The sequence below is a fragment of the Acinonyx jubatus genome, chromosome B3, assembly GCF_027475565.1.
Source record: "Acinonyx jubatus isolate Ajub_Pintada_27869175 chromosome B3, VMU_Ajub_asm_v1.0, whole genome shotgun sequence".
Taxonomy (NCBI): domain Eukaryota; kingdom Metazoa; phylum Chordata; class Mammalia; order Carnivora; family Felidae; genus Acinonyx; species Acinonyx jubatus.
This window is the reverse complement of record NC_069386.1, coordinates 72,677,158-72,696,454: the sequence shown is the minus strand read 5'-3', so window position 1 is coordinate 72,696,454 and position 19,297 is coordinate 72,677,158. Positions and strand designations below refer to the sequence as shown.

Below are 19,297 nucleotides of genomic sequence, written 5' to 3'. Positions count from 1 at the left end.
AATGTAATTTCTTTTTTTTAAGTTAGTATAAGTGCCAAGCAGACAGTTTCTCTCTAGACTCAAAAAGAAATTTTCTTTGGGGTGCCTGGCTGGCTCAGTCAATAGAGTGTGTGACTCTTGATCTGAGGGATGTAGGTTCAAGCCCCATGTAGGGTATAGAGATTACTTAAGAATAAAATATTTAAGGGGCGCCTGGGTGGCTTAGTCGGTTAGGCAGCCGACTTCGGCTCAGGTCATGATCTTGCGGTCCGTGAGTTCTAGCCCCACATCAGGCTCTGTGCTGACAGCTCAGAGCCTGGAGCCTGTTTCGGATTCTGTGTCTCCCTCTCGCTGACCCTCCCCTGTTCATGCTCTGTCTCTCCCTGTCTCAAAAAGAAATAAACGTTAAAAAAAATTTTTTTTTAAAGAATAAAATCTTTAAAACAAAGAAAAAAAAGAAAGTTTCCTTTCTCTTACCCCTTTCTTCTCCTGATGTCGCAGGACCACTGAATTCATAGATTCTTTGAAGGTACTCTGTAGGGAGTATCGTGTGTACTCTGTGCCTTTGCTTTTGGTGCCTTCTCTTCTCATCCACTGAAGACTTCCTGTGTTAGGATTCACTTCTGTGACAGGAAGATAGACACCCTCTGCCCCAACTAGAATGCCGCTCCCCTCCTTGCTTTGTCTCATTTCTCACACTGATCACTGCAGATAAGGCTCCTTATCCCAGGGTACTTCAGGGTTGGGAGGGAGCAGTTAGGAATACCCTGATTTGAGGCTAATCTCTGCTAGGATTCAGTCATGTTTGCATGCTGGGCCGCCCAGGGCCTTCTTTTTTTAAAAAAAAATTTTTACATTTATTTACTTATTTTTGAGAGACAGAGAGAGACAGAGCACAAGTGGCGGATGGGCAGAGAGAGAAGGAGACACAGAATCCGAAGCAGGCTCCAGGCTCCGAGCTGTCAGCACAGAACCCAACGCGGGGCCTGAACTCACAAACTCTGAGATCATGACCTGAGCCGAAGTCAGATGCTCAACCGACTGAGCCCCCCAGGCACAATCCACCCCCCCCCCTCACCCCGGGGCCTTCTTTTATAAGAGATTCGATGGTAAGGGCACAAGAGAGCACGGGGCACTATGACAGGAGATTAGAAGCACAGAACAGGATCTGCCTGGAAAATGTATCCTCTGGCCCAGACTCACCACAGAGAGTGATGGTGCTGTTTTCACTATGATCTCTGAGAGACACAGACTTTACTTGGTATTGGTACGCAGTGACCAAGTGCCACACTCAAAACCTTGTAGGAATTTCCCCCCGCCATGGAATACAACTCTGTGGGGAATGGATCCATGTGTCACAACTTACACTGACAGCTCTGAGGACACGCAGGATGATGTCAGTAGGCAAGGTGACCAGCCTCCAAGATGGCCCCAGTGGTCCCTGCCTCCTGGTATTCACATTCTTGTCTCCTCCCACGTGCACCATGGTTGATCCATGTGACCAATAGCAGGAGCATGGCATGTCACTTCTGGAGCTAGGTCATAAGAGATATCATGCCTTCTCCCTTGTTCCCTCAGATCTCTTGCTCAGGGGAAAACTGGCTGCCATATTTTGAACAGTCCTATGGAGAAGACTACTTGGTGAGAAATGGAGGTCTCCAAATAAGCTGAGAGAAACTGAGGTTCAGCCATGTAAGTGAGCCCTCTTAGAAGTGGATCCTCCAGCCTCAGTCAAGCCTTCAGATGACTACCGTCCTGGCCAACATCTTGATTGCAACCTCATGGGAGATCCTGAGCCAGAAACACCCAAATAAACCAGTCCTGGATTCCTGATTCTCAGAAGCTGTTTGAGATAATAAATGTTTGTTGTTTTAAGCCACTGTAGCAATAGATAATAAAATAACGTTCTATAGCACAATTACAAACAAATGGAGTTTAATGTCATAAACCCTACTATGTAAATATGGACAAATCTCTAAACACATGTGATAGAAAGTAAAAGATTAATTATACTAAGATATATTCAGTATCATGGGTGGGGAGGGAACATTGTGGTGGGGGAAGTTATCTTATCCAAGAGATATATTGGGAGGGTTTATATGATTTCTTTGGGGAACGCTGATACTTTCTCACTCCCCCATCTCCAGGGAGAGGACAGGAAGCTACTTTCCAACATAAACCACAAATACTGAGAAGGGGCTCTCAGGGCACACTGAAAGCTTAGTGTGTGTTCTCTGCAGTTGAAGATGGGGGTGGTCCTTGACACCCGCCTAACTCAGGCATGGGGAAGCTGAAGCTGTGGCATGTGGGACAGGGCACGGAGCCTACATTTTGTTGGAGAGTTGAGGCCTTTCCATGCAACAAGTGTTTGCCACTCAGCAGAGGGAAACCCAGGCTGGAGCCACTTTATACTCTCCTACAAGAAGACCGTGTGGAGAATGAATAGTGTCTGTTTGCTGGTGTGCTGTGGACCACAAGAACAGGGCTGGAGCAACATGGGTGCAGCAACCAGAGGAACGGAAGCTAGAGAAGAGGGGTTAGAAGCAAAGGAGAAGGACAAGAAGTCTTACCTTTGGATAAAGGGTGAAATGCTGATTATTATCTTGGTTGGACATTTTGTTAAGTTTTTCTGTTACAAGGGTTTCTGAGCATGTGGGAAGGTGTCTGTCATTAGATTTAATGATAGTTAATGTTTGTGTATCTGCTCCATCTTTTTTTTCCAAAGGTTTTTTGGGGTAAATTGCAGAACATCTATCATTTCACATTCCTGGGGACTCCACACCGTCTTTTCAGAGAACAGGAACATTTTCTTTTCTTTTTTTTTTTAATTTTTTTAAAATGTTTATTCATTTTTTGATAGAGACAGAGCATGAGTGCGGGAGGGGCAGAGAGAGAGGGAGACACAGAATCTGAAGCAGGCTCCAGGCTCAGAACTGACAGCACAGAGCCTGACACGGGGCTCAAACTCACAGACTGTGAGATCATGACCTGAGCTGAAATCGGACGCCTAACCAAGTCACAGGCGTCCCCAGGAACATATTCTTGTATGCTCCAGCAACACCGTCGCCCACAGTGGGATTAATGGTGATTTTTTTGGAGTCCCCTGATGCCCAAGACATATATGGTTTTCTTAGCTGTCTCCAAGATGTCTTCTTTAAAAAATACAGTTGAGGGGCGCCTGGGTGGCTCAGTCGGTTGAGTGTCCGACTTCGGCTCAGGTCATGATCTCACGGTACGTGAGTTCGAGCCCCGCGTCGGGCTCTGTGCTGACAGCTCAGAGCCTGGAGCCCATTTCAGATTCTGTGTCTCCCTCTCTCTCTGCCCCTCCCCTGTTCATGCTCTGTCTCTCTCTGTCTCAAAAATAAATAAACATTAAAAAAAATTTTTTTAAATGCAGTTGAAGCGGGGGTGGGGGGGGGGGTGTGCGCCTGGGTGGCTCAGTTGGTTGAGCGTCCAACGTCGGCTCAGTTCATGATCTCATGGTTCCTGGGTTCAAGCCCCATGTCGGGCTCTGTGACAACAGCTCGGAGCCTGGAGCCTGCTTTGGAATCTGTGTCTCCCTCTCTCTCTGTGCCCCTTCCCCACTCGTGCTCTGTTTCTCTCTCTCAAAAATAATATAAAAACATTTTTTAAAATTTAAAAATAAATAAATACAAAATACAGTTGATGGGGGCACCTGGGTGGCTCAGTCAGTTAACCATCCAACTTCAGCTTAGGTCATGATCTCACGGTTAGTTCAAGCCCTGAGTCGGGCTCTGTGCTGACAGCTCAGACCCTGGAGCCTGCTTTGTATTCTGTCTCGGTCTCCCTCTGCCCCTTCCCCACTGGCGCACTCGCGCGCTCTCTCTCTCTCAAATATAAACATTTTTTAAAACATTTTAATAAAAATAAAAATACAGTTGATGTGTTTGTGCCTAGGAAGATAAACTGGAAACTTTTAACTTTTAAATTGAGGCTGTTATTTATAACTTAAATTGACACAAGACTGTTCCCGAAGAGTGAGCAGCACTCCATTCAAGAATGGAGAAATTTTATCCCTGTTGAATCATTCTGAAAGAAATGACAGAAACACAGGGGAAATGTAGATTTTCATAATCCCCCCCCCCCCCACAAAAGAGGAATTTATACTTTGTGAAGGTGACAGACACTGCTGGAGAGATGCTCTAATAAGTTTACCCATGTCTTCATAACCCAGATGTTTAAACACTGCACAGGAATGTCATCCGTTGCTGATGCACGTGTAAATTTGTACCAACTCAATGCAGGGCATGTGGCAGTGTCTATCAAAATTTTAAAAGCATACACTCTTTGATCCAGCCATCTCTTCCCCAGAAATTTATTCTGTACATATCCTGGCCATGTGAAATGACTAAGTAAAAGGATATGCCTTGCAGCACTGTTTGTAATAGCAGAAGATTGGAAACAATCATAAAAGTCCATCAGTGAGGGATTCGTTTTCTATATATATGAACATATATATGCAGTTTGTATTATTATATATTATATACATATAAATGTTACACATACTATATATGTGATCAAGTATTCCACAGCAGAAGTACTGCAGAATGCTCTAGGCCAGCAGAAGAATGAGGCTATAGGCACAGGCAGACTGCTAAGTGGAAAACAATGAAATGTGTAACAAGGTGCTGAGCGCGTGTGTGGGTATCATGCCACCGCTTGCTCTCCTCACTCACCCCCTCTCTCCTGTCTGAGAGTGACCTCTGTAAATGACAGCAACAGATTGTCTTGTTCTCTGGCTCATGTTGGGTTCAGCCCTTGCAGTACAGCAGCAGGAGGGCAGACAGAGGGAGGAGAGGAAGAGTGGGTATATGCCCCTGGCCTCCTCCCTGTGACGCCCTGCTGGCTGTGCTGCTCACAGGAGTCACTGTGCTGTCTCCCTCCACTGTTGCTGGCCCTGGGTATTGCACTATCTCTTGTGCTTTTCCTGTGGCTGGCCCACGCTTCTGTAAACAGTCCATTCATTATGTTTGACTCAAATGACTCACTTTATGTGGGCCATCTGTTTTCTGTCAGGACTCTGACTGATACGGTATATTAGCACTGAGGTAAAAATATAATAATAATAATAATAATAAGGGCGCCTGGGTGGCTCAGTCGGTTAAGCGTTGGATTTTGGCTCGGATCATGATGTTATGGTTTGTGGGTTCAAGCCCCACATGGGGCTCTGTGTTGACAGCTCAGAGCCTGGAGCCTGCTTCGGATTCCGTCTCCCTCTCTCTGTGTCTCTACCCCGCTCGTGCTCTGTCTCTCAAAAATGAATAAACATTTAAAAAAATTTTAGATCATAATAATAAAAGCGTATGTCTGTTGAGGAGGGGGACACATGCACTTAATGTGTGCTTAGTGTCTCTAGGAAACTGCACAAGAAGCTGCTCACAGTGGTTGCTTTTGGAAGGAAGCGGTGGCTGGGGTTGGAGAGCAGCAGGAAGGAATATCTAGTTTTACTGTTAGCCTTTTTGTTCCTTTTGAATTATGTACTTTATGCATGTATTGCTTATTCAAAAATCATTTTTTTGAATTTTTATTTTGCCCCCGCCCTTCCTCAAAAATAATTTTTAATTGAATTTTTTAGAAAATAATGAAAAATAAAGACCGCAGAGGGACTCCGTGCCAGAAGGCTTCCCAGACAGCTGTCCCTGCAGCACCCAAATCCCTCCTTCCCCGGGCACGGCCACCTTTCCTGGCAGATACACCAAACTGCCAATTGAACAAAACCATAACTGACAAGCTTCTCCCACTATACACTGCAGACATGAGACGCAATATTTTGAAAGAAATCTGGCACATTAACTCTTAGACCATTTCCTGATACTCACAGGCAGGTAAGGGATTCATGCTAAAGGCCACAACTTCACTACTGCCATCAGCAGGCCACACGTCCCTCCCCCACAGGGAGCGGGATAGAGTCTGCTGTGCTTTTCATCTAGGCCCACTTTTTAATCCCTCTCTGACATCCTTGCCACTGCGGAGTCCAAACTGGCCTTGGCCTGGTTGAGTCTCAGCCACACTCAGCGGAGTCTGGCTAGGAGACCACACAGGGAGGGTCCTGTCTTCCTCCTCCCGCTCCTCAACCATGGCCGACCCATTACTTAGCAATGTCTCTATTTTTGTCGTGCTCATTATACTGCAGTGCTCTTCATTTTCATCTCATTATTGCTGGCGGGGTCATCTGGAGGCTTCGTTGCCCAGGAGACAGTGCTGGAGCTGCGCACTCAGCTGTCTTCCGTAGGCGTGGCTCATCCATCATCTGACAATACACTCTCGGGTCTCTCTCTTCTTGTTGTAGGGTCACTACCAGAGCCCATCGGTTGTTCTGGCTCTTCCTATTCCCAGAAGTGTGATCCTTCCCTTCTTAAGCAGAGAGGGAGAAACATATCTATATTTTATAGACAGATACATAATTGACAGAGAAAACAGAGCATCCACACAAATCCCGTGTGTGAATCTTTTGGGGGAGAAAAATGTCTCTGGGCACTGACTGCAGTATTAGAAGCGTGTGGGATAGAAACACTCCTGCCCTAAAGAACACAGGTCACTGGGTTACTTCCCCAGCTAACGTGAGATGGGGGCTGTGGCTAGAAAAGAAGTCCCCAAAGCACATTTGCATAAAGGCCCCCAGTACTTTTGCCCTAGATTCCACTGCAGCAACATGAAACAGGTTAGGGTCTCAAGGAGATGACCACAGGCAAAAGGGGAACAAGGTACTGCTTTTGAGAGGAACTGATGCCCTTTGCCTCTATCCCCAACACTGAGGTTCTGCCCCTCCCTCCACACCCTCTGCACTCTAATGGCAGGGACAGAGCGCCCCGAGCCCCAAGCCTTCCCACCTGTGCCTTTTTTCATGTGAGGTCTGTCTGCTGGAGCTGTTCCTTCTCGTCCTGTGAAATCAGATCTCAGGTGTTACTTCTTTAGTGAACACTTCCTGGACTCCTAGCCTGTATCCCTCTGGCATTGTTAGACATGCTTTCCTCTGAAGTCCTATAGCATTTTGTTCCTGGATGGTTATTGTTGGTTGTCCACTGTCCAACTCTCCCGTTGCTTTTGTATCGGCAGATTTTGCTGGGTGCTGATGCACAGTACATAGCTTAGTTGAATGCACTGAACCTGGAGTGATAATTAGAGATAATTATGTGAACCACCTCACGACTGATAGTTTGCTTTGGGCCAGGCACTGTGCTGAGAACTTGACAGGCACTATCCCCCTTAATCCTCACCATAGCCCAAGAGGTAGGTGCCATTACTCCCCTCCTGCAGAGGAGGAGACTGGAAATGGGTAACTGATTCACTCAAGGCCATGTGCATATTCCTTTCTATAGAGTTGCTTTCACTATACATGCAGTAGCATACTCTACATACTGTCCTACACCTTGCTTTTCTTCCCTTTAATTTATTTCCTGGAGATTGTTCCATTATCACTAGTTACAGACCTATAACCATTCTTCTTAACAGATTTAGAGTATTCCATAAATGGATCTACTCTACCTTATTTAATCATCCCCTGTTGGTGGGCATTTAGGTGGTTTCCTGTCTTTTGCTATTATGCATGGGGCTGAAAAGTGTATGCTTGCCCACAAATCTCAACATAAGTTATATTACATTCCATGCAAATCCTTGGTCCTTCTGGAATTTTGGTTACAAATGAGGTAGAAATTCAGTAAAAATGTTGGCCACTATACTCTACGATGGCCAAATATCTTACCCAGCACATAGTTGGTGCTTATAAACATTACCAGTGACAGTGGTGATGGTGACGACCAACAGCATTCACTGTGGCACACCATCAGGTGTGTTTATGAGCATGCAGTCAGTCTACCGCATTAAGGGTGGCTCCCTGGATGTCTTAACTCTCAGTGTCTAAGTCCTAAAAGTCATGCATCTGAATGACGTTCTGACCTGGGGAGGGGAGAAAGATATCACATGATTACGGTCATGGGATGAACTAAATGGGGATGACCCAGGATGGAGGAGCTTCTGAAGACAAACTGTGGGTGATGTATGTGAGGCGTTCCCTGTGGGCTGGTTCGGAAGATGTGCCATTGGTGGATGCAGGCTAATTGGGTTGGCCTTGGGCTGGAGGGAATGGAGGCATGTTCTAGTGTTAGGCGGGGTAATGTCCGAGGAGGCAAGGCCAGCCGGGGTCAGACCAGAGCTCTGAATGCAGAACCAACCTTTGGTTATATGAGAATATAAAGGGCCTATGGTGTACAGGTGGAAGCTTCTGTCCATGTCTGGTAGAGAGCAGATAGAGGATGCCACAGAGAGAAATGTGAGCTGGGAACCTAGTCAAGTTTAAGGATCATCTGAGGAAAATGCTCTCTTATCCAGATGGGTTGAAGTGTAAGCCCTACTAGCTGGAGATCCCTGGGAGATGAGGAGAAATAGTTCTGGGGTGGGATGGCCAATCCCCAAGTAATCGGTGTGCATAGCAGAAGAGGGCAAAAGCTTCTCCTTAGTGCTGGAGTTGCTGGGAACAAGTAAATCTCTTGCTGGGCAGGGGTGGGGGCATCTACAGGGAATAACTGAACAGTAAGTCATGTTTCCAAGCTCTGCATAAGGACTTGGGAATAAGACGTCATAATAACAGCTAATATCTACCATAACCACGCCAGGCATTAATTCATTTGATTCCCCTCACAGCCCTGCAAATTTAACCCCATTTTATACAAGAGAAACTGACTCACAGAGAGGTTAACCCTCCAGAATTGAAGTCACGTAACTTGCATCTATTATCAAAATTTGATCATCCATTTAACCCTAGGGGATGCTTTTACAGATCACCTGCTGTCCTCTAAGATGTGGTCTTCACAAGGATAACCCCCAGCAGGATGATGGCCATATCTGGGACTTTCCTAAACCCCTCTAGGAATGGGCAGATCTCAGCACCAAGCTTCTCCACCCTGGCCCTCCAGAGTGAGGGCTGGACTGCAGTAGAGATATAAGCCGCTTCTCTGAATACCCAACCATGGAATAGTGGGAGTAAGAGCACTGACCTAGGAGTCAGGAAGCTCAGGGCTGAGGCAGACGGGATGGAAAGACAGCTGAGAAGGAAGGAAGGAGATGGGCTCTGCAAAGTAACCAGCTATGGGCTGAACACAGAGGTCACTGGATCCCCCTATGTTGGGCAGGTTCCAGCAGGAGTCAGGCAAACACTGGGGACAAATGGGGAGGGTGTGGCAGGTGTCCGGCCTCATACTACAAACAAACCTCCCCCATTGGAGAAGCTGGGATGTCCCAACATGGGAATGGGATTTGCTTCATTTCAACTCGACAGCAAGCCCTTTGCCTCCACCAGCTTGGGAGGGGTGGCGTGATTTCTGCAGAAAAGCACTGCTTTTGCTGTGGGTCATCTCCTAAGAATGTACTACTTTGTCCTCCCCAGCCCCTCTCCCCACCCGGGGCTAGACAGATCTGACCTTCTCTGGCTTTGGCATGTCTCCAGGCACGAATCTGCTGGCCTGGCCTGGACAAGCAAAACATGCAGTCAGAAAAAGAATGAAGCTGACTGCCTTTGGCAGCACAAGACCTCAGTGCTGCCAGCCCCGGGCCCATCCACCATACCCATCCCTCCCTCACTGCTCACTGAGAAGAAGGAGGTCAAAAATCAAGCTGTCCTGGGGTGCCTGGGTGGCTCAGTCAGTTAAGCGTCCAACTTCGGCTCAGGTCGTGATCTCACGGTTCGTGAGTTCAAGCCCCACTTCAGGCTCTATGCTGACAGCTTGGAGCCCGGAGCCTGCTTCATGTTCTGTGTCTCCCTCTCTCTGCCCCTCCCACACCCATGCTCTGTCTCTCTCTCTCTCTCTCTCAAAAATAAATAAACATTAAAAAAAATAGAGCTGTCCACCTTTCATCAGCTGCACCTGTGACAATCATAATGTCCCAGGCCCTCTGTCCTTGCTCTGGTCTGCGAGGTGCTTTAGAGCTGTCCTTCCAACCCCCACAGGTTGTCATGGTGTCTACTGCTCAGACTCCTCACTGGACAGAGCATCAGACTGTCTCCATGGCAATGAAAAGAATCTGTGGAGGAAGGACGTTGGCCTTGGAAATGAACTCACAAGAACCCTCCTGGGAAATTAGCTCTTCCTGAGAGGTCAGGAGAGATGCCCCTCGTGGAGACGAAGTTCTTTAGCCGTTCCAGCAGCCTTGGGAAGCTCAGGTTTCCAACAGCGATGCCACCATCTCTGTCTACCCTCCAGCCATAGAGGAAGCCCAACCCAGATCCCTGGTTGAACCCATAAAAACTGCTGGTCTGGACAGCACGGTTGGTGTAGAGAATGCCTGACCCGGTTGTGCCGCACAGCCAGCTTCCCTGCCCGCTCTGCTTCTCCTCAAAGTCTCTCTCCCATCTGACAGGACCCTGGGCCCACTCCTCCTTGCTAAAGTGTGAGCAGATACAGATGAAACAGTGCCTCCCCTGCCCCCAGATGCTTGTGTGTTATCATAGGATCTTCCATAATAAGAACAACAGATCTCAACTAGCCCACTGCAGTCCTTGGGAGACATTTCTGCCCTGCATGTGTGCCTTTCTCTCCTGCTTTTCACACCACGAATCTCAGCTTTGGCATGGTTCCCACAGGGAGGGCACTAGGGTTCTCTGAAACTCCTAATCCCTTTATTTTTTTTAATTTTTTAAATGTTTTTATTTATTTTTGAGAGGGAGAGAAACAGAGTACAAGCAGAGGAAGGGCAGAGAGAGAGGGAGACACAGAATCCATAGAAGGGTCCAGGCTCTGAGCTGTTAGCACAGAGCCTGACACAGGGCTCGAACTGGTGAACTGTGAGATCATGACCTGAGCCGAAGTTGGACACTTAACCAACTGAGCCACCCAAGCACCCTGCTCCTAATCCCTTTCTAACCCGACACCTGCACAACTGGAATCAGGCTGGGCTGGGCTATGGCCTTTTCTACCTCAGCCTCCCAGGCAGGAATCTGTCTCCCCCACCTACCTCAGGTACCCAGTGACCCCTTCCCTCTCCCCATCAATCCTTGTTCTCACAGAGGAATCACAAATGCATTCACACTTGAATGTGAGCAATGACAGATAAAAGCGGATTCTCTCAGGGAGGTCAGAAGTTAAATTGTAAGGAATGAGCTCCTAAGTGGACTTTCAGCCACCAGTTCAAAGGACAAGTGCCATAAGAGTAGAGTTTGGACTTTGCTCTTAGAAAAAGAAAGAAGTGATGTGGATCTTCTTTCTTCCAAAGCGTTTCTTTGCACTTGCTGACTCCCTTGGACAATAAAGGGTCTGTTTTGCTTTAACTTCTAGTTCTTAAGCCAAGGAGTGTGATTTCATAAAATTCTGCTACACTAAAGCTAGGCGTGGTGTCACCACAGAGGACTTTATGTTCACTGCCTGATATCACTGCTTCCTCGTTAGCAACCCAAGAGCACAGCCTCATAGCCACCACCACACCTACAGAGCAGCCTGCAGGGGGGCAAGGCACCCCACCCTACCTCCCCTCCCCTCCTCTGCTCAGTAATCCTGGGTTCCTTCTGGGACTTCTCACTTCCTGAAAACAAATCAGAAAGGACTTCATCAAGTACACTTCAGTTCAGGTACCAGCTGTGCCACTTATTTCACTACGTGACTGTCTTTACTTGAATTCTTCCAAAAGCAAAGCCTAAGTAAATCCTTTGTGATGTGGTCATGGGGCACAGAAGTGAGGGGGCGGGAAGAGAGACAGGGCAGCCTCTGGGCCATGGGAATGGACTCCACACAGACTCACTGAGAAAGTAGGATGCCTTCCTGTTCCTCCTCCCACAGGGTTCCCCACTGGCCGAGGCTGCCCCTGCCCCTGGCAGTCACCCCCCTCCCCCCCCCCCCCCCCCCCGCCACCACCGACATGCAGGACTCCCTGTGTACTCCCCTGGGCAGAAAAGCAGATGATTCATGGTAGGTGTTGTGGGGCGAGTACTGTCCATCTATGCTGTGGCTGACATCTGAGGTGGACTGAGGGGATGTGGCCACACTTTGGCACGTTACTGAATTTTTCTAGAATCTCAGGTTCTCCACAGGTAAAATGGGGCTAAGATCTGCCCTGCCTCACAGAGTTGTTACTATCTTTAAAAGAGAGAATTCTTGAGAAGCACTTAGCACTGTTCTTGATCCAGAATAAGGCTCAGTAAGTGGCAGCTACTACTCTTCCTGTGACTGGGGACCGTGGGGGTCACCTATGTTGCACTAAGGCCCTGGGGGTCTGTTTCCCACCCCACCCCCTCTCTTTGGCAGGACCCAGATTGGGCAGGACTGGAAGTCATTTGGGAGATGAATCCTGAGGAAGCAGCCTGAGTTCTGGGTCTAGAAAACTCTTAAGAGTTTTTCCTTCCTTTCCCAAAGGGAATGGAAGACAAACTTTTTCTGGAGTGCAAGAGGCAGAAAGGGTTGTAGCTCCAGAGTGGCTGGAGAGGAAAATCTTGCTTTTTCTAGAAGGAACCATTTCCTTATATGGTTTGCCTCTGCCATTTCCAGGAATTTAGGGTCTAAGAAGGGGTTCCCAGAAGCAGGAAGAGCTAGACACACCAGATTCACCCTCCAGAAGAGGAATTCATTCATTCACAATCCAGTCAACTATTCAACAAACCTGCATTGAAAAGTTTCTAGGTGCTGAGCTTTCTGCTAGAGGCTGGGGCTTCAGAGATACAAGACCATCTCTGGGCAACTGAAGAAGAAAACAGAACACGCTGACAACGATGCCCACGCACTACAGTAAGTGCCACAGGAGCGGCTGCCCTTGGAGGATGGGTTCTGCCAAAGGCAGCAGTGTGTGTGGAGACCTCAAGCAAGAGAGAGCACAGCCCATGGGGGACTGTGAATCCTTCCACCAAAAAGAGTAAAGCTCCCGAGGGCAAGTGATAGTTTAAAAAACAGAGTGATGGGCTCCTGGGTGGCTCAGTCAGTTAGGCGGCTGACTTTTTTTGTTTTATGTTTATTTATTTTTGAAAGAGAGAGACAGACCATGAGCAGGGGAGGGGCAGAGAGAGAGGGAGACACAGAATCTGAAGCAGGCTCCAGGCTCTGAGCTGTCAGCACAGAGCCCGACACGGGACTCGAACTCATGGACCATGAGGTCATGACCTGAGCCAAAGTTGGATGCTCAACCGACTGAGCCACCCAGGCACCCCAAGTGTCTGACTCTTGATTTTGGCTCAGGTCATGATCTCACAGTTTGTGAGTTCGAGCCTCGCAGGGGGCTCTCACTGTCAGCGCAGAGCCTGCCTGGGATTCTGTCTCTGCCCCTCTCTCTGCTCCTCCCTCACTTCTGTGCTCTCTCTCCCTCTCTCAAAATAAATAAATAAACTTAAAAAAAATTTTTTTAAGCAAAACAAAATGAAAAAACAGAGTGACAAAGGAGGCAGAGGTCAGGATCTGAGGAGGTGTTCCCTACACAGAGAAATTTGGCTCTCATCCTGAGGCTGATGGAAAGCTATCTTCACCACAGGACTTACTCCATACCCCTCTGTGTAGCCCCTCATCATTGTAAAAGCTGTAGCTCTTGCATCAACGATGATATCCCCGACTATCTTAGAAGTGAAGGGAGAATGGAAAGCAACCAGCAAACCTCTCTGCCAATAAAGTTTGGGCCTCTGCTTAAAACACGGCTAGCCATGAGCCCTTTCTTCCTCTTCTGCTTACTGAAAAATCGTCCACTCAGTATCCTGAGTCACCTTTATAACTCCACTGAGAAAGTTCGTAGCACTGCTGTGGAGTCCCAGGTACAATAAATATTGGGTGGACAGGTGGATGAAAGGAAGGCCAAACAGTGGTAATAACGATAGATGAGATGAGCACTGAAACTGGATAAATACACATATGTGCTTATACGTGCCCAGACTGTCTTTGGGAACAGCTATGGCCTGCGGGGAAGGGAAGCAGATTCTAGAGTTCAAGTGTGGAAGGGAGACTCACCTTCCGCTTCTCACCCTTTTGAAGTACTTCAATTTGTTACCATGTTCATTTAAAATACTTCTTAAAGGTGTGCCTGGGTGGCTTAGTCGGTTAAACGTCCAACTTCAGCTCAGGTCATGATCTCACGGTTCGTGGGTTCAAGCCCCGCATCAGGCTCTGTGCTGATAGCTCAGACCCTGGAGCCTGTTTCGGATTCTGTGTCTCCCTCTCTCACGGCCCCTCCCCCACTCGCACTCTGTCTCCCTCTGTCTCAAAAATAAACAAACATTAAAAAATAATAATAATAAATAAGTAAGTAAGTAAATAAATAAATAAAATACTTCTTAAAAATAAATGCATGTACTGTCAATACCCTCCAGCCAAAGACCACCACCAATACAATCGTAGTCAAATAAACTTGGGTTTATTGACTCTTAGCAAATGAGGGAGAACATACCCTATGGGGACGTGGGGTGTCTCATTAACAGAATGTTAGAAAGGACTTAATCAAATCAGGCTTATTTCAGGTGATTTTGAGGAGGATTCAAAGAAGCAAGTCTTTGCTCTGGGTTGGATACTGGGATAACTCTATGACTAGAATCTTAATCATAAGTATCTTAATTTGTACATAGAAGGAGAGAAGAAAAGAGAAAAGTTATGGGAGCTGTTGACAAAGCAGCAGCTGTCACTCATTATTCAGGATGGAGGATGGATGTTCAGATTTTTGTAGTTTGGACAATCATTTGTCTGTGTTCAGGGGCTCCTGGGTAGCTCAAACGGTTAAGCATCTGACTTGATTTTGGCTCAGGTTGTGATCTCAACAGTTTGTGAGTTTGAGCCCCACATCAGGCTCTGTGCTGACAGTATGGAGCCTGCTTGGGATTCTCTCTCTCTCTCTGTCCCTTCCCTGCTAACTCTCTCACACACTCTCTCAAAATAAATAAGTAAACTGTAAAAAAAAAATCTCCCTTAAAAAAATAATTTTTCTGTGTTCAGACATGATTACAGAGTGATCTTGTTTTTGTCTTCATTCATCAAGTGAACAGAGTGGGCTTGTCTGGTGGTGGTATCCCCCAGAATTGCTTATGTCTAACTGAACACCCTCACCTAGCTGGGAGGCCAGGCCATCAGCACCAAGGCCTGGCTAATTGTGCCAAGTCAGCTCCAGGCTAGCAGCGGCTGCTCCTCTCTTTCTAAGCACCCTTCAAACTAAAGAGTACAGATATTAATTCAATTAGTTGTTTTCACTATACTGCCTGAGTAGTATAGAAATTGAGCCAATTTTTTTTAAATATGGACTCAACACTAAGTAAGGATCACTTTAGCAACTTTTTATGAGATACCAGCAAGCTTTTTTTTTTTTATTTTTTTTTTAACGTTTATTTATTTTTGTGACAGAGAGAGACAGAGCATGAACAGGGGAGGAGCAGAGAGAGAGAGGGAGACACAGAATCTGAAACAGGCTCCAGGCTCTGAGCTGTCAGCACAGAGCCCGACGCGGGGCTCGAACTCACGGACCGTGAGATCATGACCTGAGCCAAAGTCGGACGCTTAACCAACCAGCCACCCAGGCGCCCCGCAAGCTTTAATACAGTATATTCTAAAGCCTGAGCTGGGGAAGGTCCCTGAAAATGGGACCACTGGTGGCTGGCACAGATGGCCAGGCTCTCTGACCCATCAACACCATAGCGAAGTCACATGGGCAGGGGTTAGTGTCAGCTCCACAGTCTTAGCTTGGGCTGCTATGACAAAATACCATAGATGGGCTGGCTTAACACAGACATTTATTTCTCACAGTTCCGGAGGCTCAGAATCTGAGATCAGGGTGCCTCCCTAGTCAGGATCTAAGTGAGAGCACTTTTCGTGGTTTCCAATGGCCATTTTCTTGCTCTATCCTCACCTGGTGGAGAGAGAGAGATCTCATATCCCACCACCACCACCCCGTTTTTTTAATTTGTTGTTAACATTTATTTTAGAGAGAGAGAAAGAAAGAGTGCAAGCACAAGTAGGAGACAGGCAGAGAGAAGGAGACAGGATCCGAAGCAGGCTCCACGCTGTCAGAACAGAGCCCGATGTGGGACTCAAACTCACGAACCGTGAGATCATGACCTGACCCAAAATCAAGAGTGAGCCACTTAACCGACTGAGCCATCCAGGCGCCCCTCATGTCCCTTTTATAAGAGCACTCACTCCATCATGAAGGCTACACTCTCATGACCTCATCTAACCCAAATTACAAAGGCCTCATCTCCTGGGGCACCCAGGTGGCTCAGTCAATGAAGCCTCCAACTCTTGATTTCAGCTCAGGTCACGACCTCATGGTTCTTGAGTTGGAGCCCCGTATTAAGGCGCTGGTCATGTGGCGCCTCCTTGGGATTCGGTCTCCCTCTCTATCTGCCCCTCCCCTGCTCACTCTCTATCTCTGTCTCAAAATAAATAAAAATAAACTTAAAAAAAAAAAGGCCCATCTCCAAATACCATCATATTAGGGATTAGGATTTCAATATATGAATTTTAGGGGTAGATAGACTTTCAGTCCACAGCACTCCCTGTTCAAATGCAGAAACTCCTGCCCTGGGAAAGAGAACTTCTTAGGGGATCATCAGTTGGACAGTTAATGGGCCAAGTGAACCAGGCATAGGACTTTCTCACGGCAAGCCCAGACTGAGGATCAGGGAACCTAGTCTCTGGATCAGTTTTCCCACCAGCCCACCACTTGGCCAAGCTCCTTCCCCTCCATGGGCTTCAGTCTCTTCATCTGTAAAATGGCAGGGCGAGGGAAGGGGGAAGTAAACCAGATCATTTGTATGACCTTTTCTGTGATTCTGGGGCACAACTGTTCCAAAGGCAGATGATGAGCCCATTTCAACCTCTTCTGGTAAAAGCAAGAGACCAGGTGCACTGGAGAGAAGCCAGCATATCTGGCAGGAAAAACATAGCCTCCATGACAAGCGAGTGGGCTTAGATCTCATGGACTCAGAGAGCTACACCTCCCTACACCTGCGTCAGTTCTTAACCCCCAGCAAATGAAGCAAGACAGGAGGAGAACGAGCGTCCCCTAAAGGATTGGCATGGAGTTAGTTAGCTGACAAACTTCAGGACAGGAAAGAGAAGAAAGGGGGTAGAAGAGAATTCTGGAAATGGCTCCATCTGAGGTGGGCTATTCTGAAGTTGGGGGTTGGGTAATAGCTTCTTTTGCTTGGCATTCCATACTCCATCCTTCTGCCAGTTGAAAGACACTCTCTAGATGTGAGCTAACAGTGCTGTCTGTAAGCTGTTTAATTGGCCAAGGGGACCACTTGCTTTGGATGAAAGACCGTCATCTTCTTGGTAGAATCTGATGCAGGACATTCAAGACCCAAAATGCCTGGTGTTCGGGTTGGGCTTGCCACTGAGTTATCCATTCATTAAACTCCAAGGCCCCACATCTCATCCCCACACCTGTGGTGTTTCAGGTCACCAAGGACCCATCTTTACCACCAGCATCTTTTGTCAATTGCCTCCAGAAGCTGGGTTGCCAGAAATGGGACAAAGGTGACCCTGGATTCCTTCCCTCTCAGGACCTCACATTCTAAAACCATCCTGATTTTTTACTTAGGGAGAAGTAAAGAGAGTTTTTAAATTGGTATGTAAATTTAATGACATTGAGTGTTACATTTTAAATTTTCATTTTTTAACAAGTAGAACATCCAGTTGTTGAGAGACCGAAGCTCTTTGTGTGTGTGATTAGTTTATTAAGAGTTTCCTCTCTGATCTTCCTTTCCTGCCTTCCTCTCTCTTCAGTCTTCTGGGAACCCTGCGGAATAGTCACGTGCACCACTCAAACCAGTAACTGGAGATTTAAGATCTGGCAGCTTGAAAGCCTCAGTGAAAATTTCTGATGGACGTCCCTTGGGGGAAGTGGATTAATTGTTATTTTGGGAAGAGGAGAGACTGTTTCTCCCTGGGGCTTCACAAGAGCAAAAGGGTTGAGAGTTTTGTTTTGTTTTCAATGTTTATATTTTTTGGGGGGCGGGGGGCAGGCAGAGAGAGAGATAGAAACACAGAATCCGAAGCAGGCTCCAGGCTCTGAGCTGTCAGCACAGAACCTGACACAGGGCTCAAACCCACGAACCTTGAGATCCTGACCTGACCCAAAGTCAGATGCTTAGCCGAGTGAGCCACCTAGGCACCCTGAGAGTTTTGGTTCTTAAACAAATTTGAGACCTGGGGTGCTTACATCCTAAAGACCTTGTATCAGACACTTTCGGTGTCCTGACTCAGGCCCTCTTGCTGTCACCTGCATGACTTCTGACATGGCTGGGGTGAGCCATTTCTTGTAGGCCTGACTCACTGCACTTTGGACAGCACCTTCCTCTTTGACTGGAAGTGTGGCCCAGTTAATAATCCCCAGAGGCAGCCCTCAGTGGATAGGAGGTGAGAGCACATGGATAAATGCTCCACCTGCCATCTTTAGGGTGGACATACTCTAAAGTATGTTTGTGAGGGAGTCTATGCTCTTCTTGGGAGATCGAGAGAACTTATGGCATGCAGTGGCATCCTCCCTAGCTGACCCCTTATTTCCCTGCTCACCCCCATGCTTCTGCTCCCGCAAATCTCCTGTCTGAAAGCTCTTGTCTTAGGCTCTGCTTACAAGAGAAACCAAACTAAGACAGATATGCCAGAGAGAATTAGGCTGACAGAGACTTGGCCATCATTTTGTCATGGAAAGTGGTTGAGAGACAGACTCGGATTCAAATCTCAGCAATGCCTTCCTACAAGATGCACATATCTACACAAACTAACCTCTCTGGAGCAGGTAGCCATTAGGAAATGTCAAAGGTCCCCATTAAAATGATCAGCATATGGAGTCATTTTACGACTGGGATTCATGAGGACCCTTCCTACATGGAGGAACGCATCTTTGGGCCTTCAAGGGCTAAAGGAACAGAAACTGTAAACTTGAGTCCAGCCACTGAGAGTACACACAGCAGCCCAGCCTTGCATAGCAACTTCAGTGCCCCCCTCACCCCTGCTCCCAGGGTCCCAGCCCCACAGGTGAGGAAACCCAAGGGCACTTGTGTCATCTGATTGCTCTTTTCCTCCATTTCCATCCTACTCTCAATCTTTCGTTTATTCTGGTAACGTTTACCCCATTGTTTAATTGGCCAAGGGGACTTTTTGCTTTAGATGGAAAGAGTTCATCTCCTTGGTAAAATCTAATGCAAGACCTTCACTGGTGGAGTCAGCGGTGAACAAGCATAGCCTTGGGCATTCACCCATTTTTTGTCCTCACCTCACCCCACAAAACCCAGCCTCCACAAAACCTCCGCTTAGCTCCACTGCTTTGGGCCACTCTGGAACCACCCCTTCTTTTCCAATGCAGCACCAGGACCCTCTGCCCTGGCATTGCCCTTCAAACTGCCCTCCCA

At 47.4% G+C, this 19,297-nt stretch overlaps 1 long non-coding RNA gene across 11 annotated transcripts in view; it reads left to right on the top strand.

Annotated features, from left to right (window-relative positions):
• LOC106979463 (uncharacterized) overlaps window positions 1-19,297 on the top strand; it is a 256,270-nt gene that overhangs the window by 204,080 nt on the left and 32,893 nt on the right. For 7 of the 11 annotated variants that reach the window (XR_008299302.1, XR_008299301.1, XR_008299295.1 and 4 more), the window contains one exon: window positions 1,558-1,897. The exons of 3 other annotated variants lie outside the window; for them this stretch is intronic. This is a non-coding gene — a long non-coding RNA (uncharacterized LOC106979463). Of the gene's footprint in view, window positions 1-1,557; window positions 1,898-12,470; window positions 15,235-19,297 lie in introns of those variants that run through there. One more of the 11 variants, XR_008299303.1, reaches the window with a different exon arrangement.